Source organism: Protopterus annectens, chromosome 3.part0, assembly GCF_019279795.1.
Source record: "Protopterus annectens isolate FY-2018-M chromosome 3.part0, PAN1.0, whole genome shotgun sequence".
NCBI classification, from domain to species: Eukaryota; Metazoa; Chordata; order Ceratodontiformes; family Protopteridae; genus Protopterus; species Protopterus annectens.
In genome coordinates this window covers 804,831,939-804,859,318 of record NC_056731.1, presented here as the reverse complement: position 1 = coordinate 804,859,318, position 27,380 = coordinate 804,831,939, and positions in this window count along the sequence as shown.

The following is a 27,380-nucleotide window of genomic DNA, read 5'->3' as shown; positions in this document are numbered from 1 at the left end:
TGGTTCAAAGCTCCCCAAACACCCACCCCTACACTTCACTGACACAGCAGTCATCCATTCTCCAGTTGGAAACATGGTGTAACCACACCACTACACATTGGCCACTCCCTACTCCTCTGGACCCATCCCATAGGTTATCTCACTCTAAGCATCCACTAAGACACTATTCCCAATTTTTGGGTTGTCCCATCTGGGACAAACATGTCTTTGTTTCAAGATTAGACTTAGCGGGTCAACACTGTTGCTTCTACTGGTGGTAATCTTTCAGCATTTTGAGAAACAGTGTTTTGGTCATCCCTCTTCCCATCCACATTCCCCTGTTCTGTGGTACAGATGACCCAGGGTGGGCATTTTGATGCAACTGTTCTTGTCCTACCACCCGTGGGACAGTGTTATAATGGTTGCTTTTATTAATGACACATGTCTTTCTGTCCAAGTCTTGATATAACCTAAGACAAAAGTGCTAGAGGGATACAGGAGTTACCAGTGTTTTCCTTTTGATAATGTATTACATGCTTATTTTGTCAAACCGTTCGTTCTTGCTTACATATATTTATACACACACACGTGTGTATATATATATATATATATATATATATATATATATATAATACATATCTGTACATTTGTATCTACATACACACACATACATGTAGATATGTAAATGTATTTCCTGTACTGTGGTATGATTGTACGGGATGCTATATTTGAGGTAACATCATATTTGTTCATGTTTGCCATGGCTTAGTGGTAAATCACATTGGCTGCGGTGTGCAGGGTCCTGTGTTCGAGCCTTGCAGGGGCAGTTTATTTTGTTGCTGGGCAGGACAACGGCCGTTGGATACAGAGTGGGTAAGGCACTTTTAAGGAGTTGTAAGCGGGTGTGCGCGGGTGTGCGCAGGTTTGCGCGATGGTAAGCAGTGATAACTTTTGGTTATAGTTCCTTACACTCAATTACCTTCTTGATTGCTTAACCTGTGTAGGCAGTGCTTACCCCTGCGCAAACAGGCTGAAACCCGCTCACTGCTGCTTACAAGTGCTTACTCCCGTGCTAATTTCTTTAAAAGAAATGAAAAAAGGGGTGATAGGAAAGTGGTGAAAAAGGGGCACAAAGACGGAAGGACAGTAGGCAAGGTAGCTAGGGATATGCAGGAAGGGTGTAAGGAACGTCCATAGTTGTCCATTTCTTCTACAGCAATGGCTGTGAATATGCAATGAATTTGGAAGTACATTTGGACACTCAAACCCCTGAGAGAGGGGTGAGGACAACAATAGTATGTTGTGATGCCAATTAGAAACGTTTACATGTGTCCAGTGAACACGTATGCGAAATGGACAGCTATGTATGGGGCGTGCTTTTTTTGTGGGAACAGACTGCTCTTTTCTTCTTTTATTTTTAGGTGAGAGTGGGATGTTGGGGAAGTAGAGTAGGTATGATCAGGGAAGATAGGTTGGGTAGGATGACATACAAGACGCATACAGGGGCGATATATGACATGTGGGGGGGACACCTTGGACGGGGAGGGGTTTTTGGAAGTCGCAAGCCCATGAGCCCACAAATGGATACAGTGGGACTTGAGGTCCCCACCCATGGGCAGTCACCACTGCACCTTCACAGCCCAGAAGGTGGCTGTGCTGGGGGCTGTGTAGGAGGGGCAGGTTCACCCTCTAGTTGTGCCACTTGGCCCTCAAGTTGGAGTACACGGTCTCGAATCTCCCTGTCGAGCTTCCTACACACCATGGCCCGGACCGTACCACGAGTGACAGGTTCCTGTCCGCTCCCCGGGGGGCTAGCCCCATCCCGTGGCGGCGGTTCCACCCAAAAGTGGTGCAGGGCCAACAGACGAGGAGGTCCCAGGCTGGGTCCCAAATGTGCTAGTGCCCGGTGCCATGGCCAGCTGAGGTGGGACAGGTGGGGTTGCTGGGACCAGCCTTCCCATACGAGCTATGTTGTAGCATGTTTAAGGCAGATATGGGTTAGCAATAGTCGACAGCATTCAGGATTAGTTATGACAGCATGCATAGGTATTCCCATTACCCAAGGCACCATATATAAAATAGTTGCAGAGCAGGCAGAACACAAGCATATATGGGACAACAGTGGCCATTACAACAACATACAGGTTTCAATGATGGCAACAGGCCACCAATATGGGAGCATTTTAACATGGCACATGCATAGAAACAGATGTGAATATTTATAAACCAATAGGGCATATGTCCCAACAAAGGTTAGGAGTGTACACATACCGAATGAGTTGTGTAAATTGGTTATTTTTGCACATATGATGGGGTGAGAGAGAAAGAGAGTTCAATTAACAACTAATAAATCCTTGTAGTTTTCACAACATTCGTAGTCACTGCAGTGGTCTGTCCCTTACATGTATTATTACACTACCCAGTGGCCTTATATTGTACAATGGTATGTTTGTAGATTAGTATGTAGGGGACCTGTGTCTTACGTACAGGCTTGACAAGATGCAGGTGTTAATGCAACATGTTTTGAGATAGCTCTCATACACTTTGGGTGAGATGCTGGGATGACAGGTTTGTTTGCATGTACAGTCTCTGACTATGTACAAGTCTGACTATCAGTTATATGTCATTAACAGCTGCCTACATTTCTTGGATTATCACACTAATTTGTCACGGGAGCAGGGCAAAAGACAGGTGATGTGGGCCATTTATCTGGACATACTGGGCAGATTGGAACAGTTGAGGGGTATGAATATGCATACCACTCTCTATTTGAGCATTCTAGCAAAATCTGTACAGTTGTTAAGTGTTAATATGCATACAGCTTTCTCTCTGAACATTCTAACAAACTCTGTACATTTGTGCAGAATGATTATGCATACAACTTACTAGCACTCCTGGGATTCAAAGCCCTGCTGTGTGTGACAAAAGCATTACAGTTAAGATCACTGTACACTATGCTATCAGGCAATTGTTGTGAAGCTTTGCAATGTTTTCTGTCTAATATGACTGACCTGTTTGCACTTCCAACATAGTTGTACAGAACTTCATACACATTTTATCTGCATACCACAGTGTGGGTAACACTGCTTACTACAACGGTACTATTTGATAACTGCAAAAGTACAACAACATATCACTGCAGAGTAAACAGAAGCAATGCAGGGGTTATACCTTTATTCGCAGCATATTATACAATTCTGTATACTGGTACAACACTTTCTGAGGCTCTTACATTTATTTGTTATGACAGTACATGCAGGCTATTTACTAACCTGCCTCGCAATGCAACCTTTGCAGCCTAGCATCATAGGCTTGCTGGTTCACAGCACGCTCATCTGCAGCTGTCAGAGAAATACAATGATATTTAGCCATACCTATCCATAGTATACACAAGCTAGGCAATTACTAACTACTTAGTGGAAGGAGTACTTACTCAGTTCTGGGGTATTCTGCATCTGCCTTGCTTCCTGGATCCACTGTTCCAGGACATCCCCCCTCCACCGCTTCAGGTCTGCATGGTGGTGCCTGACCTGCTCACCAGTCCGGGGAATACCTGTGGCACGAGTGAGGTCACAGGCGAGACTGTCCCAGGCCTCCATTTTGTACTGTGAGCACTGGTACTGGCCCTGCAGTAGTTTCCTGTCATGGTGCTTTACCAGGAGCCATACCATGAATTTGGACTCCTGGATGCCCCAGCTCTGCACTCTAAAGCGAGTGCCTTCTCCCACTCCAGCCATTCTGCCTGCAGGGGGATGCTACAACCTGTTATGAGCCGTATTCCCGCCTCTTCGGTTTAAGTAGGTCTGGATTCAAGCACTGTTCCGTAATTGGCTGGTTTCGAAAAGGCTAAGCTATGGGCACACCCTTTACTTCAGGTTGGCACTGCTTAAAGAGGTATACCTGTGGGCAGATTGTATTGGATTCCCTACACATTGCTTACACTTACTAAGTTGGGCTGTGATGAGGTTAGCATTGCTTATTGGTTATCTAGCATTATATTTGCCTTTTGGCACCAATTTATTATTCATTACAGGTTATATATGTGTCTAGTATCCGTGATAAATGTGTACATACACGGTATGGGGTCCTGGGGACTTCAAACCTTTATTAGATAACACCTCAACTCTATGTTTACTGCAGTACTCCAATTCACATATTTATGGTCTGTGGCAGGTTATAGAACATCACACTGTACATAGATTCAGTTCAGATGTTTGATTTGATTTTCCTGTGGTGAGGATTAGTTTGCTAATACCTCCTTTATATGCATTGCTATGATGGCTTAGTGGTTAACTACTGTGACTGTGATGTACAGGGTCCTGAGTTCTAGCCTTGCAGAGGCTGTTTATTTTGTTGCTGGGCAGAACACGGGACGTTGGGTACAGAGTGATTAAGGCACTTTAAAGCAGTTATGAGTGGGTGTGCACAGGTTTGTGCGGAGCTATGCAATGCTAAACTCCGGTTACAATTTCTTACACTCAGTTAGCTTCTACTTTGCTTAATCTGTGTAGGCAATGCACTTAAACACGCTTATTGGTGCTTATATATGCTTACTACTGCTTATTTATGCTTAAATCTGCTTACTAGTGCCTTATTCATTATGATACTAACACTTTAATTAATTAACGTAAACGTTTAATGCAGTACTCCAGTTCACATTTACATGTTATTATGTAGGTTATACAGCAAAAGGATGTTAAAATATGTTCATATACACATTCCACATGGAAAATGATATGTGCTGCAGTAGGACTCAAACCGGGAATGTCTGTTCGTGATGCGGATGCTCTGACCACTACACTATTGACGTTAACATTGATTCCGCATGTGTTTTTCTATTTGGATGATTTTGACGTTTAAGCAACGCTAAGCAAAGGGCAGCGATGCGCAAACACGCTTTGCTTACACTTTCAATAATGAAGAGATACAACAGTAACATCGGGACACGGGGAATTTAAATGTAATAGTTCTAGGGACAGGGGCTCAACATTCAACTATGTGCTTATGTGTTTACACTTTTGATTTTATTTCAGTGTTCGTAGACACTCTTGTATGCTTTGCATACATTTTGGTATCCACGGACACTGACATATTGCTTACTATTAGAGGCAGGCTCTAATACTAAGCAATGTAAGTTGTGCAAATGTGGGGGCATGTTTAAGTCTCCGTAAAGCACTTAAACACGGCCCCTGCACTCACACATGTTTCATGTGCACATCGAGGGTGTGGCATCGCGCCCTAATAAATATTCATTTGGTGCCGCTGTACCATCTCTGAGGAGGACACTCGACGCAAGGCTAAATCCATCCTTGCGCCAAGCTTCATGAATCCTGGGGTCTATCTTTAAATAGTACAATTACAAACAATTAACCAATCGCTGACTTTAATTAAATAAAACATTTCCAGTGACATTCCTGATTCATTCCATATGGAATCAGAGTGTTAAATTTCAGATTAAAGTAGATATGAATCTGGTTCTTTTTATGAAGTTTAGCTATTTTAAGCAACAAAACAAACTTAGAAATGAAAAGTGTTATAAATAAGAAAGAAAGAAAGAAAAAAGATAATGTTCTTGTGTTGATCACAAAAATGTTAATGTTCTCAGTGTGCCTGTGAAAAACACCTTCTGGGATAAAAGAGATGGCATGGGACTAAGATTTTCTGGCTGCATCTATTCACATACCCTTGCTTCTCTAGAATATAAGGTTGGGTAGTACATAAACTGGAATTTGATATTTATTTTTTTGTCAAAACCCCCTGCTTGGGGAATTCTGCAGACCTGACTGGTGAAATGTGTTGACTACATTAACATGTTCATCTCCACTGCCTGCCAATTCAGACCCTAACCACTAGTAAATACTTGTTTTAAAAATCAAGTAGCAGCAGTATAGATCTTACACCAAACTGGTAAATGTCTGCCCAGTTTTTAGGGAGCACAAACAACAGCTGCAGAGATAAGACCACTCCTGTCCAGGGAGATGGGAGAGGTTATTCCTGAGACATCAAGGAGGCAATCTCCAGTCGAACAACTGACACAGTAAGTATATCTAACTATAAAGAATGCCACTGATGGGACCATACTGAGATTAATTCCAGGCAGTACCACCAGGGTAGAAAGCGACACAGGTTCATCCCAAAGGTACAGCTCAAATGTCTGGGTCCTGGACTCCCTGGCCCTCTGGAGATCTCATGGTATGGTTCTTGATGAGGAAAGGCATATTTTCCAGACATTAAAGTGTTTTTAATGTATCCTGTTGAGTGTGCTTGAAGTATATTTAAGAGTGAGCTAAGGTTGTTTACATACAAGTACTGTTTGGAGAAAATGTTGCGTTCCTGTGGTGACTAAAGATAGAAGATATCAGTGCACAAGTGGGAATGTATATGACTCCACTTGCTGTGGCAGTGGAGGCATTGCTGGCAATTATTATACTGAACTTACAAAGGATAAACCAGTAAATTGTTTAAATTTGTGGAAAATATGGACACGAGCAAAGCTAATGTGGTTGTATTAATTTATAACCAAGAAGATGTCATCCTGGCCAGAAGAGAAAGGTGGTTACAAAGTAAGTTAATAAATTCCAGATGACATTAGCAGTGCTTACTTCAAAGCTAGAATAATTACAGGATAAGGTAGCCAGGAAGAATCTGTATTTTATAACTTCCTAGAAAGGGAAGAAGGACTGGATTGTGCAGATTATATGAAAGACAGGCTAATGAAGTGGTCTGATTGCCCAGCTAAGGGGTAGGTTTTGCGTCATCTCAACTAGTGCAGTCTGGTAACATTTGTTACACAGTAGTGTATTTATAATTATTCCATTAAGATGGCTAAGCAATGAGCACCACTCAAAGAGGTAATGCACACATGTAAACTGAAAGACTCCACATTAATACACCCAGCTGTTCTGAATGACTACCTTTTTACTGGTATGACTTTTTTTTCCTAATACAGGATTGGTGATGGACAGGGTATCATAGGCCACAGTTTTAAAAGAAAACTGGTGGTTTAAAGGACCTAGAAGAATCTTAAAAGGGTCTTGTATAACCAGAATAATGGGATTCAGGACGAAAGACCGGAATACATCCAGTTTTCTGCAGCTGACATTTAAAAGTTACTTTATTTATTTACTTACTTACTGACCATGATAAAATCTTAACTGCTTTGCTAGATAGAGCTAATTAAGTTTATGACTTACTGAGAAAACTTTACATTTATATGTCATTATGCAAAAATAAAACAACATTAATATGTTAAATGTACATAAATATCAGAATGTCATTCTTGTGGAAGAAGAACATTATGTGTCAACTACTACTATGCTACATTTTTCAAGAAGGGTGGTATCCTACACTATTATTAATAGTTGTGGTTTTATACCATTCAATTGAATTCATTTAGACAGGTGAGGTCATGTTTTTCAGTTAAGAAAAAGTGCACCATTTTATAAGTGAATGGGGAGGGCTCAATACATCTTCATATAGTACATCGTAGGCGGGGGAGGGGGCTAATAATATCATAAAATGTTTATCTTACTACACTGATGTAATAATTACCAGAGGTAAAATGGCAGGGTGCCTTGTATTTTATATTGATGGCATCCAGACAGTGTAAACTGCATCCTTGAAAAGCACATATTTTGGTTATATACTTATTTACTCATTCACTCATTCAGTTTGGTAATTGGGGTAGAGCAATACATACTGGAAAGACATCACTGAGATATGATACTGCAGAACTGATATGAGATGATACCCTTTGGTAGTTTCTAATACAGAGTTTCCAAATATGTCTGGAGGAGAAATAATGCAATTGTGTCACAAAGCCCCCCCATTTCAAGGAATGCATTTCTCTGGGGAACTACATTCCCTGATTATAAGGCCTGAGGGCCTACTTCCAACAGGTTATAGCCCCAACCCTTCTGAAAATGCTCAAGTCCAGCCTTTAGTGGAAATGGGTGCAAAAGTTTACTGGATAGTTGGGGTTGATAGTCATGTGGAGTTGGGTATTTTAGAATAAAACTACCCTTGTAGTTTCCATAATAATGAAACAGTTTCCTGTCAAGGATATCTGATAAGCCAGAATGATTGGCATTCCACAGGAGGTTTAGAGGGTCTGCTCTTGATAATGCTTTTGCTTATCAAAATTAAGATTGCGTGTAGTTATAATCAGAAGAACTTATGTCCTCAAAAAAAAATTAGCCTAGTAGGACGATTTTCTTTTCATGGGAGGTGCCAGGGCTGTAACCAGAGTGGGGCAAAGGGGATATCCAGGCATGATCAGCAGGTGCCGATAGCATAAAGGTGCAGTACTGGCATTGATATATAAAGCCACAATGATATAATGGCTTCACAAATAAATGCTGATACTGAATTTGGGATCACAGCTGAAGCAGTTAGTGTCTGGTAACAACTGTAGCAAGCTACTTGTTAGCTTTAGAAAGCAACTGCAGTTACTGAAGTGGAGAGGAGCCTTTTGTTTCTGATCTTCAGCTTTAAGAAGACTTTTTTTCTGCTCCTCAACTTTGAGCTGACAGAGAAAGCACCAGTTTTGGGATTTACATAGGGTGCCAGTCAAGCTAACTATGGTTCTGGGAAGTATAATTCCATATATGGGAAGGGTCAGGGTCTTAACTTTTTCTCATAAGTTTTTGATTTGTTGCTTGATGACTGCTTTGAATTGGCGAGTCAAGGACTCCAACATTTCGAAAAACACAAGTTTACAAATCTATGTAGACAAAATGGTCCAGTAAAGCACTACTTTTTTATACTTAGTGTTGCAGCCCACCAATGGGACAGTGTCACAAACGAAGGCTGTATTTTGGTGCCTATTTTTGGCTATGATTGCTGCAACAGCTGCTGTTAGGTGTACAGAATGCCACGTCATCTTCAACCTGATTAAACCACATTTTCTTTGGTACCATTTTTTGGAACTTTCTAAATCTTGGACTTTGTGCAGCTAAGGTACTTTTCTTGTAGACATTTGCCTTTCATACATATTATATGTCCAAACTACCACAACTGACTCCTTTTTAGTTCTTGTCTGAATGTGAGCTGAATGCACATCACTCACATGACAATATCTCTTTGCTAGTCTTTCAGACCAAGGTTTAGAAATATTTGAGACAATGCATTTGAATATATTCTAGTTTTTCGATGGTGGTTTTCAGGACAGTACACCTTTCTGCTCCCCAAATTAAAAATGAGTTTAAGGCAGATCTAACTTTTGTTTCCATGCGCATATTTTTAAGGTGCTGAAAGCTCTGTTGTCTATGCCCATGTGATTTGGGATGTCAGCATCAACATCATCCATCCTATTCTGTCAGACAACACAGCCAAGGCATTTTAAAGTTTTGGTTTGCTTCATCGTCTCATTATTTAACACAAACTAAGTGTCTGCATGCTAGTGGGTATAATTTTTGTTTCAGATGGGCTGATTTTTAGATCAACCATTCAGCATTGGAATTTAACATCAACTGAGAGTCTGTATTAGTAATGCTAAGTGGAACAGTATCACCAGCCAAAGTTAGACTGCTGAGGGCCAGATCCATGTCAGTATGGACACCAGGAAAGTTTAACAAGTTCTTTAGTCCAGTGTATTGATGTACTGAACAACAGTACACATCCTTGGTGTATCCCTGCCTTGATTGTGAGCAGCTCAGAAAATAATGAGTACATTTTGACTTTTCTCATGATTCATTTTTTGTGTGATATTTATTAAAGTGCTACATCATGCACTGAATTCCATAATGCTTTTCAGTTCAGCTGACATGAAAATGTTACTACCTGGTTATATCAGGCTCCAGCTTCTATAGTTCTGGCAAGTTACTCCGATATCTTTTTTCTGAAATGATATGATAACTGAACATTTCTAGTTTGTCAGTATGGCTTCAGACTGTCATATGCATCTACCTTGCTTATATAATCTTCAATATCATTTCAAATTTTATCACCTCCACTTACTTTGTTGTTTTTAACCAATTTACAGCAATTTTAATTTCACATCTAGGTGGTGGGTCTGGGCTGATTAAATTGTACCGGAATAAAAGCTTCTTCTTCAGTAGAATACTGCCAGAGTCTTTCAGTAGTGGGTATTTCAGAAGTTCCTCAAACCGTGTATACCGTATACAGATGCTCCAACTTTTCTTCAATGATTTTGAGAAAGGACTCTCCTGAAGAAGGTATAGTCTATCATAGGATTACAATATTTACTGCAGCAAATGTTGTAAGAAGCATCTATGAAATAAGCAGGTTTATATAATAGTTTTGTCTCTCTGTTGTACAATTTAAAAGTAGAAAATTGACTGTGGAGATGGAAAGGAAACCCAACAATGGAGTTATCATATGATAACAGAGCAGGTAATGTTTGCCTGTAAGCCAGGCAATGGAAGCACTACATTAGATGGTATGAGTAAATACTGCTGCACTATGTTGCCCTTCTTTAATATTTTAATTTTTATTTTTAAAATAATTAAATACTGTTAAAGATTATGGTTTTATACAATCCCAAACAAAGCTCTGTCCAATACAACACATATAACAAAGATATGCTAAAGATTAACAGAAAGAAAAAGGCTGAGAAGATTTTTCTCACCTTCCCAGTGGATGAGCCAAATTACAGAATCTGTTTGGTCAATATCAGTGGGTGTGTTTCTTAAATTTGCACATAAGACAATGCATGTACTGTTAAATTGTATCTATGATAGGCAAAGCAGCGTTTATAATTTTAGTGAGGATGCAAGAGGTCAAGTATGCTAAGTTTTTATTAGTTTACTTCAAATTTAATACAAGACTAATGTGCCTGTGTACAAAGGTTTAAATAAAATGATGCTCATATTAAGTCACCTGTTTTGTCTGACTTTAAGTCACCTGTTTTTTCTGACTTGCAGTCAAGATAAGAATATTTGCTGAAGGGGTGTAAGAAGCCACAGCACAAATGTATTCAACAGAGACATTCCTGAAAAAATATGGAGGGCCCTCAAAGCAAAGGAGTTGAACAACTGGTCTGGTTCCTAAACTCATGTACTCTCCTCACAAAATACCTAAACTGATGATGTGCAGTCATGGTATAGATTCATAGGTTCATAGGTTTATACTAGGCTATCTGCCCTAAGGCATTTGTAAGCCTAGCCCAAAGTTTCGTGGCTTACGCCACCCCTTATGTTAAAAAATACTGTGCCCATTAGTTTGTTGTGCCTCTGTCCAGCAGTGACACAGAGATGATTCCCGGGGTAAACCTACGATCTCCCATCCACCGGTCAAGATTTCTCTTGAACAGAGCCAGCGAGGTGCTCTGCCTCACATGGACCGGGATTTTATTCCACAGCATAGGGAGTCTCTGGGTGACAAATCTATCCCTCCAGCATGTCCTATTTATATCCGTGCTAAGGTTTAAGTCGCTTGCTCTAGTGGATCTGGTAGATTTGGATTTTTTGAGGTGGAGCATGTCCATTAATTCCGGGTTGGACATGGCCTTGTATGTCAGGCACAGGTCACCTCTGAGCAGGCGGTATGCAACTGAATAGAGCTGGAGTTTCTTCAGTCTGGCAGCATATGACAGATTTTGGAGTCCCTTTATCCTTTTGGTGAGGAACTTTGAGGTCTCTCCAATTGCTGCAGGTGTCGGGTGAGATACATCCCAAATGGGGCATTGTACTCGATCATTGGTCTGATAAGTGAAGAGTACAGGGGAACAATGACCTCACTTGATCTGGATGTGAATCCCTTCATGATCAGGTGGGCAATGTAGAAGGTCTTTCTAACCACTTTAGCAATGCGAGTGTCAAAAGAAAGGCCACTGTCAACCTGGGTCCCCAGGTCCCTGATAACCTCTTCTGTGCTTAATGGATTGCCACCTATATGGTAGCTTGGGGTTACCTTGTTTTTCCCGAAGGGTATGACTATACATTTTTTGGCATTTAACTTCAGGCCATGGCTCTGGCACCAGTTATCAGTTTCCATGAGACCCTCTGAAGGATATCTGTGTCCGATGTACTTTCGACTATGGCCCAGTTTGCAGTCATCTGCAAACTTTGTCAGCCATAGTCCTCCTATGTTTGCCTGTACTTCTGAGAAGTAGATTCCGAACAACAGGGGGCCAAGGACTGAGCCCTGTGGGACACCACTTGTGACCGGCTTGGAGTCTGACATGGCGCCAGCAACTCTAACCCTGTGGGTTCTGTCCTTTAGCCAGTTTGCAACCCATCTTGTGACATATGGGTTTACATTTAAGCTGGTAAGTTTCTCTATAATACCCGAGTGGGGTATTGTGTCGAAAGCTTTTGCAAGGTCAAGGTAGGCTGTATGGACTGCCTTTCCTCATCAATGGCCTTGGTGACTGTTTCGAAGAAGTCGACCAAGTTCAAAAGGCATGATCTGCCCTTGACAAAGCCAAACGGGGTCGGGTCCAATGACTGCAAGTCCCCTATGTCTTTGTTTATGAGTTCCATTATGATCCTCTCCATAGCTTTGCAGACCAGGCTTGTTAAGCTTATGGGGCGGTAATTACCAGGGTCCGTAGAGGTACCGCCTTTGTGGAGTGGGACCACAGTTGCCGTACGCCACTCCTTGGGCACGTATCCTGTGGTAAGGCTAAGATTAAACAGCTGCCTTATATGCGGGTTTAGTTCCTCGTTGAGTTCGTGTAGCACACAGCCGGAGTTTGTGTAGCACACAGCCGGGGACACCATCTGGTCCCATTGATGCTGTGTTTTTAGCTTTAGAGAGAGCAGCTTTCACCTGCGCATTTGAGATGTCTGGGAGGCTACACTCCGCTGGGATAGTTATCTCTCCTTTTGGGGGGGAGAGGGGGGTGAAGTTTGCACTGAACCTGTCTGCCAGTATATGTTGGCAATGTCTGTGGGTTCAGTGATTTTTGTATCATTTTGGACTAATTCTGCGCATATCTGGGAGTTTCCACCCAGGTTTCTAACATAGCTGAAGAAGGCCTTATGATTGTCTTTTGAATCTATTGCAATTTTTCTCTCAAAGTTGGCCTTGGATGATTTTATGAGTGCTTGTATTGTTTTACTAATAATGATCAAGGGTGTCTTCTCTTTTATGGATTTTGCTCTATCATGTAACAGCTTTCTCCTCTTATTGTAAAGTTTGTTTATGGCTGGGGTCCACCAGACTGGACGTTTGCCCTTGGTGGAAAGAGTCTTGGTTTTATTAGGGATTGCCTGATCCATGCAGTCCTGGAGGTGTTCTTAGAAGGCATTTGTAAGGGCTTCCGCAGCTTGGGTTGTGGTTTCCACTGGCTCAGGGGCCTTGAAGGATACCACACCAGTCTTGAGTAGTGTGAAGTTTGCTTTAGAGAAGTTCTTCACTGTGGTCTTTTTTGTTTGGGGTGGGGCGGGATGTGGATTTCCATTGAGATAAGTTTGTGATCTGATCTCACCAATGAGGGATATACTTCCGGTGTGGAGCATTTTGTCCCCATGTTTGTGATGATGAGATCTAGTATATTTTCTCCTCTTGTGGGAATGGTGACTAGTTGTTCCATGGCATTTGAATTTATGAACTCCAGGAACCTTTGGGCTAGAAAGTTGGGGCTTGAGTAATGTTCCCAGTCTATATTCGGGTAGTTGAAGTCACCCAATATAATGGTGTTTGGAGATACATTTATACCCTCCAGTGTCTTCAGGAAGGCTGTGTGGGGTTCCTGAGTTTGAGAGGGTGGCCTGTAGCATGCTACAAATTGTAGAGCAGTTTTGCCTATGGTTAATTGCACCTGGATGGTTTCCGATGCTTCGTGCATTGCCACCAACCTGGAGGTGTGGGTATCCTTGATGAATATTTATACACCCCCTCCTTTTGTGGTGTGGTCCGGGTTTTGGGGCCGGAACGCATGATATGAGGTAAAACCTGATAGTGCCGGGGTGCTCTCAGGAGCCTTGAACCAGGTTTCAGTCACAGCACAGACATCGATGTTCTCCATACTGAGAAGGGCCTCGAGTGCGTGCATTTTGAGATTTAGACTTCTGGCATTGAGCAGCATTACCCTTAGTTTCTTCCCATTTTTGTTTTCTAGGGTGGCAGGTTTAGAATTTGAGCCTTGCCTAAAAAAGGCACTATGGGGGTGTCAAGAGCCTTAGCCAATATCCAGAATCCCAGGGGTGACAGGTGCAAGCCGTCCCTTGCGAAGCAGCGTGGCTTGTCAAGCATGTCATCCCAGGCAGACAGACACTGGATCCCCTTTGAATGACACCAGAAATTAAGCCAATTGTAAAAGCTGATCATCTTGTCTCTATGTTGTGGCAACATTCTTGGTGAAGGAAGGATACTGCTCAGGGTCAGGGTCATACCTGCCTGGGCTACATAATCAGAGAGCTCCTCTATGTCTCTTTTCATGTAGTCCAGGGAGGTACGTCTCAGGTCATTCACACCAGCATGGACAATGACTGTGTCATATTTGTACTTGCTGTGGAGTGACCCGGGTGCTTGTGTTATGTGGCGGATTCTAGCGCCCGATAGGCAGCTTACTGTGACCCTCTCCTTGTTCAGCCTGGTGAGTGGGACGTCAGTGTGTCTGACTATGGAGTCACCTATGACAAGTATGTTTGGTGTTGTATTTGGCCTTAAGGGCTGTGACTGCTTTGCACACTGATTTTGTGGTTTATGTGTTGCCTGTGGTGTGTCATGAGGTGGCAGTTGCTTGGATGTCTGCTTTGGAGGCCTCTGCTGTTTAGGTAAATTTTTGCTCAGAGCCTCCGAGTATGACTTTGTGTGTTTATGTGTTTGATTCATTGTTGTGATAGCTTTATGTGAGACTGGTTTTGTGGTGTGTGTAGTTGCTTTCTTTACCCTGTTTTTCTTTGCCTCTGACAACAAATCCAGAAAACAGCCTGGTTTAAAGAACCATTTGAAACCACATTGGGGCACCCTACATATGAAGGGCTGCAACTTTAGTCCTGTGAAAAATCAGATATGGCACAGATATGAGGGCTTGAAGTCCTGAGATGCAAAGTGCAGACATAATGGCCACAATGTGCAAAGTCTTCTAAGAAACAAACTTCACTGCTTCTGAACTAGTATGCTGAAATTATGGACTGGCAAGCCTGTTTACAACAAAATTATGATTCATGTGGTGTGAAACGTGCTCCTCAATGGGGGAAGGAAATACAGCACTCCCACATAAAGATTGCTTGACTACCCAAAATCAGGCCACAGTTCTCTTTTCCACAAGGCTACACTATGCACCAACATCTGAAAGCATGCACTCTGACAGTAGAATAATTGAAACACCAACCAAGCAAATGCCTGAAGCTGATAAGAATCACCTGCAGAGTAAAGGACTTGGGTGGTATGGGATGGCACTCCACCCCAATCAAGAACAATTTCCAAATGAAGACATAAGCCTGCCAGATGGACAGCTTTATTATCATACTTAACCACCTCTAACAGCCCAGTTGGTAAGCCCAGTGAAATAACAGACTGTCAGAAGGCAGACCCAAGATAAAGCAGTCAGAGTAGATTGTGTCTCACAATTGCTGAGAACATCCTTTGCATGGACCTGTGTGGGTTTCTTGCACTGCTTATGCCCTCAGGACTGAAACAATATTCTTCTCAGCTACTATAAAAACTTAGTAATTATTGCCCCATAGATATATTATCTCCCTTATCAAAAATCTTAGAAAAATGTGTACACACCCAACTACTGAATTATCTTCTTCAATATAACCTATCAAATTCCCAACACGGATTTCGGCCAAACCATAGTACCACCTCTGCCCTTGTATCCTTTACTGACCACGTCAACCAACAAAGAAATCTCAGTAACTTAGTATCTGTTGTCTTCCTAGACCTGTCAAAGGCATTTGACATGGCATCCCACTGCAAATTACTATCATCTCTCTCTGAGCTCAATCTGGATAACTCCTCTCTACTGTGGTTTAAAATTATCTGTCCCTCCGGCTACAAGCTGTTAAATGGCGTAACTCTCTCTCCCCTCTCCTCGCAGTGGGACAAGGTGTTCCACAAGGATCCATTCTTGGTCACTTACTATTTTCCATTTTTACCAATAACCTCCCCTCGGCTACCCAAAAACTAATATAGTACAGTATGCTGATGACACCACCATTATTTGCTCAGCCCCCTCTCTACAATTACTCCAAGATAGAACCCAGGAAGCCTTCACTACTATAGAAAAATGTTTAAATTCCTCCCAACTCATACTAAACCCATCTAAGACCCAACTCATGATCTTCCACCCATACAAAACTTTCACCCCTACCTCGCCATTCTCAATAACATCCTCCAACAATACCCTTATCACACCAGTAACCCAAGCCAAGCTACTAAGTGTAACTATTGACCAAAACCTAAAATTCGACAAACTTATAGCACTAACAATTGCCAAAGTTTATAAAAAAAAATAGGGTCACTCTACCACTGCAAGAGCTTCCTCACACAGGAATCCTGAATCATGATCTCTCATACCCATCTACTCTCCACCTTACTATACGCTTCCCCAGTTCTAACTAACCTAAACAAATATGACCTTCTGAAACTATCTACCTGCTACAATAAAATCTCAAAATTTGCAACCAATGCTAAGTTTCGTTCTCATCACTGCCTCTCCCTAAGACAACTAGGATGGTTAGAACTCCCTAATCTACTAAAATACAATTAACTTCACCTGATCCATCAACTGCTATACCAACCAAATAAAATACCTGCCATCTCTGGTCTGCTCACCTTCCATAAAACTGCTCGTCAACTAAGATCTTCCAATACCGCCCTACTGACTTTTATCAATTGCTTACATAGCTCAGGCCAATCTCCTTATTCCTATGCAGTTGCTAAGGCCTGAAACGCTCTACCCCCTGACAATAGATGTCTAAATAGTAAACATACCTTCAAATCCCTACTAAAAGATCTCCTATTCAAAACTTTGATATGTTCCTGTACAGAACCAGACTAATTTCACCTGTTCCTGACTTTCAACAACCCTAGATCACAGGTGTACTGTGTACTTTCACTTAGTGCATAGTACTGTGAACCAGGTGTTTAGGCCACCTTTATAGTTATGATTTCTAGTTTAAGACTGTTTGTCTATGGAAACTTCTTTTTGAATTTATGTTCAAGCAATTCTATATTTATAGGTTCATAGGTAGGTACTAGGCTATCAGCCTTGAGGCCTATATAAGCCTAGCCAAAAAGGTTCCCTGGCTTTCGGCACCCAAGAAAATGATTTTCCTGTGCCCCTGTCAAGCAGTGCCGCAGAAGTGATCCCTGGGGTGAATTTTCTATTTCCCATCCAGTCGTCAATATTTTTCTTAAAGAGGGCTAATGAGGAGCTTTGCTTGAAATGAATGCGTAGTTTGTTCCAGAAAATGGGAAGTCTCTGGGACAGGAATCTATACATCCAGCATGTTCTGTTTATTGTGGTGGCAAGGTTTAGGTCCCTGGAGTGTGTAGTTCAGAGGGATTGGGGTTTCTTTAAGTGTAGTACGTCCAACAGATCTGGATTTGACATGGCTTTATATGTTAGGCAGAGGTCACTTCTGAGTAGGTGAAAAGCGATGGAGTAGAGCTGAAGGTTTTTGAGACGGTCTGCATATGGCATCTGTTTGAGGCCAGTAATCCTTATAGTGAGGTATTTCTGTGGCATTTAGAGTTGTTGTAGATGTCTTGAGAAGTACATGCCAAATGGGGAATTGTACTCTATAATGGTCTGATGAGGGATGAGCAGAAAGAAACAATGATCTCTTTTTTTCTGGAAGTGAAATCCTTTGTGATGAGGTGTGCCACATAGAATGATTTCCTGACTACTGTGGCAATGTGATTATCAAAGGAGAGACTACTGTCCACCTGTGTCCCAAGATCTCTTATCACACTTTCAGTGTTTAGTAGGCTACCGCCTATGTGGCCGTACATGGGTACAGTGTTTTTCCGAAAGGGGATGACAATGCACTTTTTGGCCTTGAGCTTGAGGCCATGACTTTGACACCAAGCATCAGTCTCAGTGAGGCCCCTTTGTAGAATGTACACATCATTAGGCAATTCTATTATGAAACCTAGTTTGCAGTCATCTACGAAAGTTGTTAGCCAAAGATCTGTTGTATTAACCTGGACTTCTGAGAAGTAGACACCAAATAGGAGAGGACCCAGGACTGAGCCCTGTGGTACTCCACTTGTCACTGGTCTGAAGTTGGATTTGGAGTCGGCTACTTTCACTGTGTGGGTTCTGTCAGTGAGCCAGTTGGCCACCCATCTTGTGACATAAGGATTTATGCCCAGTCTAGTGAATTTATCTATAGTTCCAGAGTGGGGGATGGTGTCGAAAACCTTGGCGAGGTCAAGATAGGCTGTGTGCATCACCTTACCCTCATCCGCAGTTCTGGTGACTGCTTCAAAGAAGTCAGGTTTAGGAGACATGACCTACCTTTTACAAACCTAAACTGAGTGGGGTCCAGAGTTTGGAGGTTACCTATGTGCTTGTTTATAAGCTCCAAGATGATACATTCCATGGCCTTGCAGAACAGGCTCGTCAGGCTAATGGGGCGGTAGTTCCCGGGTACGTGGTGGCGCCCCCTTTGTGGAGTGGGTTAACCTTCATTGTGTGCCATTCAGTAGGCACAAAGCCTGAAGTGAGGCTATGACTGAACATGATACTTAGGTGGGGTGCCAGTTCGTTCTGTAGTTTGTGCAGAATGCAGCCTGGGATGTTGTCAGGTCCCATGGATGCTGTGTTCTTGGCTTTGGAGAGTGCAGTCTTTACTTGTGCAGCTGTGATTACAGGGACTTTGCATTCTTTCAGTATAGTGATGGGCCCTTTGGGGGGTGAGGGGGGTGAGGTTTCACTTACCCTATCTGCCAGGATGTTGGCAATATCAGTTGGTTCTGTATATCTACTGCCACTGTGCTGTAGCTCAGAGCAGATCTGAGTGTCGCCATTGAGATTTTTGACATAGCTGTAGAAGGCTTTGTGGTTGTCTTTAGAATCAGTGGTGATTTTATTTTCGTAACTAGCTTTGGAGGATTTTATGAGGGATGTCAGCTTCTTACTGAGGCTGACAAGGGAGTTCCTGCAATCACGAGATTTTACTCTTTTTTGCAAGAGCTTCTTCCTTCTGTTGTAGAGTTTGTTTATGGCAGGGGACCACCAGACTGGCTTCCTTTTTTGGAGGATAGTGTTTTGGTTCTGTTAGGGATGGTACAGTCCATGCACTCGTGTATGTGCTTATACAGTGCATTTGTATAGGATTTAGCAGTCGTACCTCTATTTTCCATCTGTATGGGTGTCGTGAAGCTTGCCACTTCTATCTTAAGAAGCATGAAGTTGGCTTTGAAGAAGTTTTTTATGGTGGTTTCCTTAATGGGGGGTGGGGTGGGGACGGGATAGTGATGTCTAGGGTGATTAGCTTCTGTCGGATCTGACCAGCAAGGAAATGACCTCTGGCATGGAACATTGGTTGCCCATATTGTTAATGACCAGGTCCAGGATATTGCTGCCCCTGGTGGGGGTATGGGCAAGCTGATCCAGGGCTTTGGAATTTATGAATTCCAGCAAGCATTGAGCAAATGAGTACAACTTTAGTGCAACTGAATTCACTTGTTCTGCACTATCCTTTTGGGGAAAATAAACCAGATACTTTTCCAGTTTTATTACAGCTTTTTACATTTTGCTTTCCTTCCTTCCAAAATGCACACAAATTTTGTTGAGAAACCCTCAAGAAAGGAAGCCTGTTGGTAAGAGAAGTTATTTATAAAGTCACCCTGTCTATTTTCTTGTCTAGAAATGACCAACCCCTAATGCAAGATGGTCAAAACTCCATTTAAGAATATTATTATGACTCTGTGTATCCCCTTTAAGGGACTGTGATATGTTATTAAAATGAGTTTGCAACCACACAGAAGGAGATGAAGCTTTTGGAAAGTCAACAATATTCCCAATATTTATTTTTTACACAGCTGCATACAATTCTTCTTTTAGTTAATGTCTATGACTAATATATACTACTGAATGTTCTATTCCCTTTGAAGAAATCTGTCAGAGTACTGACCCCGGTCTGTGTTTAAAGTAAGTACCTAGATGATAAACTCCTGGCTGCAACTAGAATTAGATTGGAGGGGGGAGTCCACTCAAGGCCTTCTGGAGTTTTTGGAATTTCTGCTCACAAGTCAGAATCTAGATAATTTTATTTGGCTGTTCTTTCGGTTAGCAGTCACGAACAGCTGTGGTGCTCTAATGACAAATAACCTTCCAGTTATACTTTAATGTCCTGAGAAATACCCTCACCTGCTGGATGCCCCCATTTTGGATGGCTCTGGTTGAATTCTTCTACCACCCTCTCAAAGACCAAAGTAAACTACTTCTGCCATTCTAACCTGGCATTTCCTTGTACTGATAGTCAATACGGCTGTTTTTAACCTACTTAGCACCACTCGGAAGTGATGAAGCTATGTTCCAGTTAAGTTCAGCTAGAAATAGCACAATCTAAGTAAGAAAGAACAGTCTCCAGCTCCTTCTAGAATGTGAATCGCTGGATATTAGAACATTGCTGAGGCATTAATCCCAAAAAGCATTTTAATGAAGTCATATAATCCAAATACAGTAACAAATACAGACTTCTTCCTTGCTGTGGGTATCGGGGATAGCTGCAAATAACCCTTAAGCCAGCAGTGGTTATGACATTTTTCCCGATCCAGCTTCTCTAAAGAATCATCTGTCCTGGACATGAGGTGAGTGAATGTTTATTTTCCTACAATATACACAAAAAAACCCTTTTTGGCACCAGCACCAGTGGTGAAGTTTGTGGAGAAATGGATTCCTGGAATATCCACAGATTTTAACAATGATTGCAGTTCCTCCCACATTGTTTGCCTGACTTGCCAAAGCACCCTGGAAGGAGCATCTCTGAATGTCCATTATGTTCCTTTATCTACATGGTGCTCTACAAGCCTGGTAAACCCCAACTTTTCAGTGAAAAAGTCCCCACACTCACAAAGCACTGTCCAGATTTCATGAATCTTTGCAGGGGATAGCAGTTGTGACTGTACTACCTCATCTACTGTGGTGTTAGTATAAGTCAAACTGATAAGGTCTACCATGACATCCCTAGCAAATTACTGCACAAATAAAGTACTAGAGTATCACTTACCATGTTAGGGCTTCATTGTACTGAGATGGTAAAGTCTGTGTCTCTGTACTATACTTGTCATCTCTACCACATAAGTAACATCACTTTTACCTTTCTTATGGAAGCAAATTGGCTCTCCCATGCTGCTTGTAGCTTATTCTGAAGAATGGGAATAAGTATCATTACCCTATGCCAAATAGTAAGCGGTCAGGCTCTCAAACTTTTTTCTGCTACAGCCCTTGTACTAAGGTGTTCCTCTGCCAACTCAATGACGTCCTTAAGCTTACCTAGAAATTCAGCATATAATCCACAATATTTGGAAACAGGTTAAACAAAATCAATGTTCATGAGCAAACTGCAAAGTAACGTCTTTCTATCACTTTGTACTTACACAGTTTAACAAGCAAAGAGAGGTGCAGGGAGAATTTTACACACCATCTCTTGTTTAAAAAAAGCGGGCTAGGGCTGTCAATGAGCAGAGACACCCTGAAATCCCAATAAACGGGTGTACATTTTAGGAAGACACCTTCTGATTCACCATTGCACAAGTTAAATATCACATACAATGTAGATGCATTGCTTTGTGGGGATGGAAGACTTGTGTGTTGCTCCCACTGGTCTAGAACACGTTTGCTTGTGGTAACAGTAAGAACTGCTAATACAATATCATAACCACTGCAATAAAATTAGTTAATTCTTCTGATTGCACCACCATGGAAGCAAAAATCAACTGTTGAAATCAACTACACAAGTATTTAAAATGAAAGTTATGTACTTACCCTTGATCTGTGTTGCCTTCTTTCATCTTTCTCAAATTGTGGATTATCGGATCAGACACTGGCCCTTTCAGAGTATTCAGTTCAAGTGCTATGCCTCCTCTTTCCATAATACCTTATTCTAACTGCCTCTCCTCAGATCAAGTTTTCCCCTTAAAAGTTCTTAGAAATATAAAACTTAGGAAAGAGGGTGGCCATACCATAGGAAATGAGCAGAGGGCAGCACATAAGGACCCTTTTACACACAGCTTTGAAGCTGGATTGCAAGGGTGGTAGGAAGCAACTCATTAAAGGTGATAAGTTGGAGGGGAGATGAAGGGAAGGATAGTTGACAAGGACAGAAGAAGACAACATGGTTCAATCACTATGGTAAGTACATAACTTTTGTATCCAATGTTGCCTTTTCCATCCATCTCAAACTGCGGGACAGAGTCCCCGGCCATCAAAAATACATGGGTGGGCCTAAGAGAGAACTAAAAGAGGTTCTTGAGTTAGACTGAATGGCCCTTTTGCAGTGGGACAAACAGCTGCAGCACAAATATCATCAATCGAAGGCTGAGCAAAAAAGGTGGCTAAAGTACCGTTCTACTGGAATGATCTCCAGGCTTCACAGGTAAAGAAATTCATTTTAAAGAGTAGGCAAAGGAGATACAATTGGAGAGCCATCTGCATAGCTTCACTTTGGAAACAGGCTTAGCAAATCTTGATTTAGAAATAGAGAAAAAAGCTGATCAGATTTTCTGTAACTTTTGGTTCTTTCCAAAGAGAAATCTAAGTTGTCTATGAGCATCCAAACAATGAAGCAAATATTCTCTCTTGTTACTGGATTTTGGAAAGAAAACAGGCAAATGAATGAACTGGTTTAAATTAGACTTTGAAGCAACCTTGGGCAGAAAGGAAGGGTTTGTCCTTAAGATAACCTTATTATTATGAAAAATCATATAAGGGGATCAAATGACAGTGCTCGAAGTTCAGACACTCTTCTGGTTGATGTGATCACCACCAAAAAGAGTTTTTCATGACAAAAATGTTAAAGGCACCGTGGCTGCTGGTTCAAATGAAGGTCTAGTGAGAACTTGAAATAGCAAAGGAAGATCCCAAGGGGGTACTGGATCACAAACAGGTGGACATAATAAAAAGATACCCCTCCAAAAGGTCTTAGAGAGTTAACAGACACCACAGGGGTAAATATCCATGCCAATATGAAAGTTAGAAATAGTGGTTTGTTGCACCTTACCTTAACACAATAGCTAAGACCAGAATGAAAATGACTATAGCATCTAAGTATGATAAAAGGGATGTAAGGCCTTGGAAAAAGCCCAAATGGAAAAATATGTTTCCATTTATTAGCATAAACCTTCCCAGTGGAAGATTTCTTAGAGGACAAAAAAATGTGAATAACTCAGAGAACTTGAGATTCCTGGCCATCATCAGAACTGGAAGAACAATGTGGTCGGCTTGAGGGCACAAAGTTTCAGGGGAGATAATCCTGAAGGGTGAGAAATTTGACCTGGAACAGGGTCTAGCCCCCAGAGTGGGTAAAGTAGGTGAGGCCAAAGGAAGGGGAACCAAACCTGACTGGGCCATAATGCAGCTATGAGGACTATGGTTGCTCTGTAATGAGCTGCCTTCTAAAAAAATTTGATTAGCAAAGGAGTCAGGGGGATAGGCGCATAGAAGTCTCAGGGCCCAAGCATGCAGAAGAACATCCCTTGGTGATAGTCACTCTGATGGGATCAAGACATAAAACCTGATGAACTTCATGTTGGATGGGGAAGCAAACATGTCACAGCAGCTGAAAATTTGAGCTGCTATGTCTGGATTCAGGGATCACTTGTGAGACAGAAGAATGTTTCTGTTCAGACTGTCCACTAGGATGTTGGACTTTTCCAGGGATGTGCGTTGCAATCAGAAACTGTTTAGACGGCATTGCTCTTTGCCAAAATCCTCATGGACTCCTTGCTTGTATGTGTTGCCAGTCTGAATGGCAATCACACTCTTGGAGAGAAGGTACTGAAGTCCTGCAATGCTAGGAGGACCGTCCTCCTCTTCAAGATGTTGATGTGAAGATTGTCCTCATACTGAGACCAGATGATGTGGACAATCTTCCTCTCAAAATGACCTCACCACCATCCCAGAAGGGAAGCATCTATAGTCACATTGGTCTGGGGATGGGGAAGAAGAAAACGCCAAACTGCCACAACCAGAGCAGATTCCAGCCACCACCAAATGTGGTGATGACAAACATTTGCTTAGAGACACTGGAAAGTTCATAGGATGAGTTATATAAGACCACTGAATTGTTAGAGTCCACTGAAACACCATCATGTGGAACCTCACTTAAAGTACTACACAAACAGAAGTGGCCATATTTCCAAGGAGATGAAGAACTGAGGTGACTGACGGTTTGTATACCTGCAGGATGTGAGAAGCCTGTAGACAAAGAGAAGTCAGCCTTGATAATAGCATTTTGCCTGTCTGAGTGACCGTATCCAAATGGCAACGGATAAATTCCAGCACTTGAACCAATCCAAGATGGCCTTCTTGTGGTTCACTGTTATACTCAAGGACAGTCACAGCTGCAGCAAGAAATATTGGACCTTGATTAGGGACACCCTTGTGGAAGCAGTCAGGAGACAGTTGTCCAGGTAGGGGAAGACCTGGAAACCTTGGTGCCTGAGCCAGGCTGCCACTATGCCATGCATTTGGTGAACACCCTGGGAGCTGTGGTGAGAACAAAGGCCTGGGCCTGAGCTTGAAACAGATGACTGTCTCCAAACCAAAAGTGCAGAAACCTCCTGGGCTGCCTTGCTGTCCTTATGTGATGGTAGGCAACCTTGAGATCCACCAAGCACATCCAGTTGTCCTTCCTCAGAAGAGGCAGAACGGACTGCACTGTGACCAATGGAAATTTTGTCTGTTTTGACAAACAGGTTAAACTGGCTGAGATCCAAAATGGGCCTGAGGTCCTTGTTTTTTTTTTCAGTAGTAAAAAGAAGCTATAATATATGCAGGAACCTTGCTGGTCTGGTGGGACTGCTTGGATGACTTGGTTAAGCCTTCGAATGTCCACTGCTGCCTCCCTTCACTTGCGTGCTGGCACACCTGGAAGGGGTTTTCAAGAGACTTTGGGAGTGAACTAAAAGGGAATTATAAAACCTCTGGACATGACTCTCAACACTTATGTGTATGAAGAGATGGCCTCCTAAGCTTTTAGGTGGACAGACAAACAACCCCCCTTCCCCATAATGACTACTGAATGCAGCAGTAGGGCAACCCTTCAGGGGCTCTGGAAAGGCCTCTCTGAAAAAAACATGTGAAATCCCTGGTTCTGTGTACTGAGCCTGCTCTGTGAGCAGTCTACACAGTAGTTGCCCACTGCCACTGGGGGACCCCCTCAGTAGCAACACCTTGGAAAGGTTGCAGCACTTTTCGAATAAAGAGACAGTTTCCACCCTTCTGGTTCTTAAGAAAGGACCTCTGAGGGGTGAGACGCAAACTACAGTGGCAGACAGCATCTTTTGTCTTGTTCACCCCTACTCAGCATCTCTAACCTTTGGACCAAACCAGGAAAAACCATCAAACCATCAAAAGAAGCATTAACAAAGGACATCTTGAAGCAGTACTCAAAGTTACACATATATATGCAGACATGACAGCGCATGACAATACCGTTGCCTGTCACGTAGAAGTCCCATCAGCCACACTGGAATACAGTCTCATAGAGACATTAGATATGAACTGCACTGTAGAAAACTGCGTCCCCAGAGTTTTCTAAGCATCTGGAGGCTGATGGTTTTAATGACCTTTGACACTTCAGAGATAAAGTCCCACTGAAGTCTTGCCAAAAGGGCAAAATCATTCAGTGCATGCAATGCAAAGGTGGCTGAAGCATACATCTGCTACCCCAAAATGATCCAAAGCCTGAGACTTTCTGTTGGGGGGATGGACTGAAGAACTCTCCTCAGAGATGTCCTTTTTTGCGGTAGCCACAATCAAGGTGACATCCATGGTTAGAAGTCTGCTTCACTGGGGTCTGTTCTTGGGAGTGGACAACATTTTATTGGGTTTCCTGGGGACTGGTTAAACCACACTGGGCTCTCCCCAAGCCCTCCGGGACACCAGCTCTGCAACAACTTCTGGAAGGAGACCACCAAGGACATGGATGCGCCCATACCTAAGGTCTCCAGAAACAGTCACTCCCCCCAGAGAAAATTCTACTGGAGTAATCATACAGAAAGGAGACTGGAGTCTGCCCAAAGAGGCTGCAGGATCCTTAGATAGAAAGGGACTCTGTATGCTCAGGGTAGAGGAGTTGGATGACTCTGAAACCAACAGTACAGGAGATCAGGGCCAAATCTGCACTGATGGACCAGATGAGGTCACAGCCGGAAGAGCCAAGGGGGTGTACTTTTGACTCCAGCTGTCCATCAGTAGATGATAAAGAGTGTTTGCACTCTTCTCACAATTTTCCACTGGACTTTGACTTCTCTTCCCTAGACCTTTCCTTCACCCTCTTCTCTGGCTTCTTGCTGGGAAGGGAGAGAAAGAAGAAGTGATTGAGGGCTGAAGAAGGCCCTTAACAAGTATGGCCCTCCTATCATTGAGGGGTCTGACTCCAAAAGTTGCACAAGCTTGAGATTCCATGTCCTAATGCACCATGCCTAAACGGCATACTTACTTGTCATGGGCATCTTGCGGAGGCAGTTTATGCTCACAGGATACACATGTTTTTAATCTCCAAAGCCTTCTCTATGTTCAGGGGAAGAGGGAAACCTATGCAACACAACATAGGAGCTTCAGGGAAAGATGAAAAAAGACAAAAAAAGCATACCACTGCAATACTGACATCAAACCCTAATTAGAAAAGTATTACTCATTCTGACAGAAGACTACTTTAACCTATAAGCATCAACTTTTATTAACTATTATTAAGCATTTATAACTGCAAAAGACTACTAATATGAGCTATAGAGATATAGAAAAAAGCTTTACTACTTAACTACCAAGCTACCTAGACAATACACATACAGAAAGCAATGTACATCTAACCACAAACTACACCCAACTACAAACTACTATTAATGCTGACAGTAAATAGTCTAAAGTATAGAGGATAACCACTAAAACCTTAGGGCAAAAATATCCAAAAGGGATACAAAGTTGGCGGAGCTCTCAACCACAATTGGAACTCAGTGGCAGCAACTGAGGGCAGTTAGAGCAGGGTCTTATGGGTCGAGGAGGCGGAGCTCTGGGACTGAACATTCTGAAACGGCCAGCGTTAGATCCAAATCAAATCAGATAACTCACTGGGTGAGGTGGATGAAAAAGACAACAGATCTTTTAGTTAAATGGTATCACAGAAGGCACAGCTTCTGAATGTGAGCCACTGATACTTCTAAATACTCATTTGCACCCATGAATTAAAAAAAAAAATCTGAAGTGTGTGTCTTCAGAAGCCCATTTAGCAGTCTGCAGAAATTATACTGTTCGATAAAGGAGCTCTTATGGACCTTCTGAAAAGAATCAGATGTGACAGCAAATT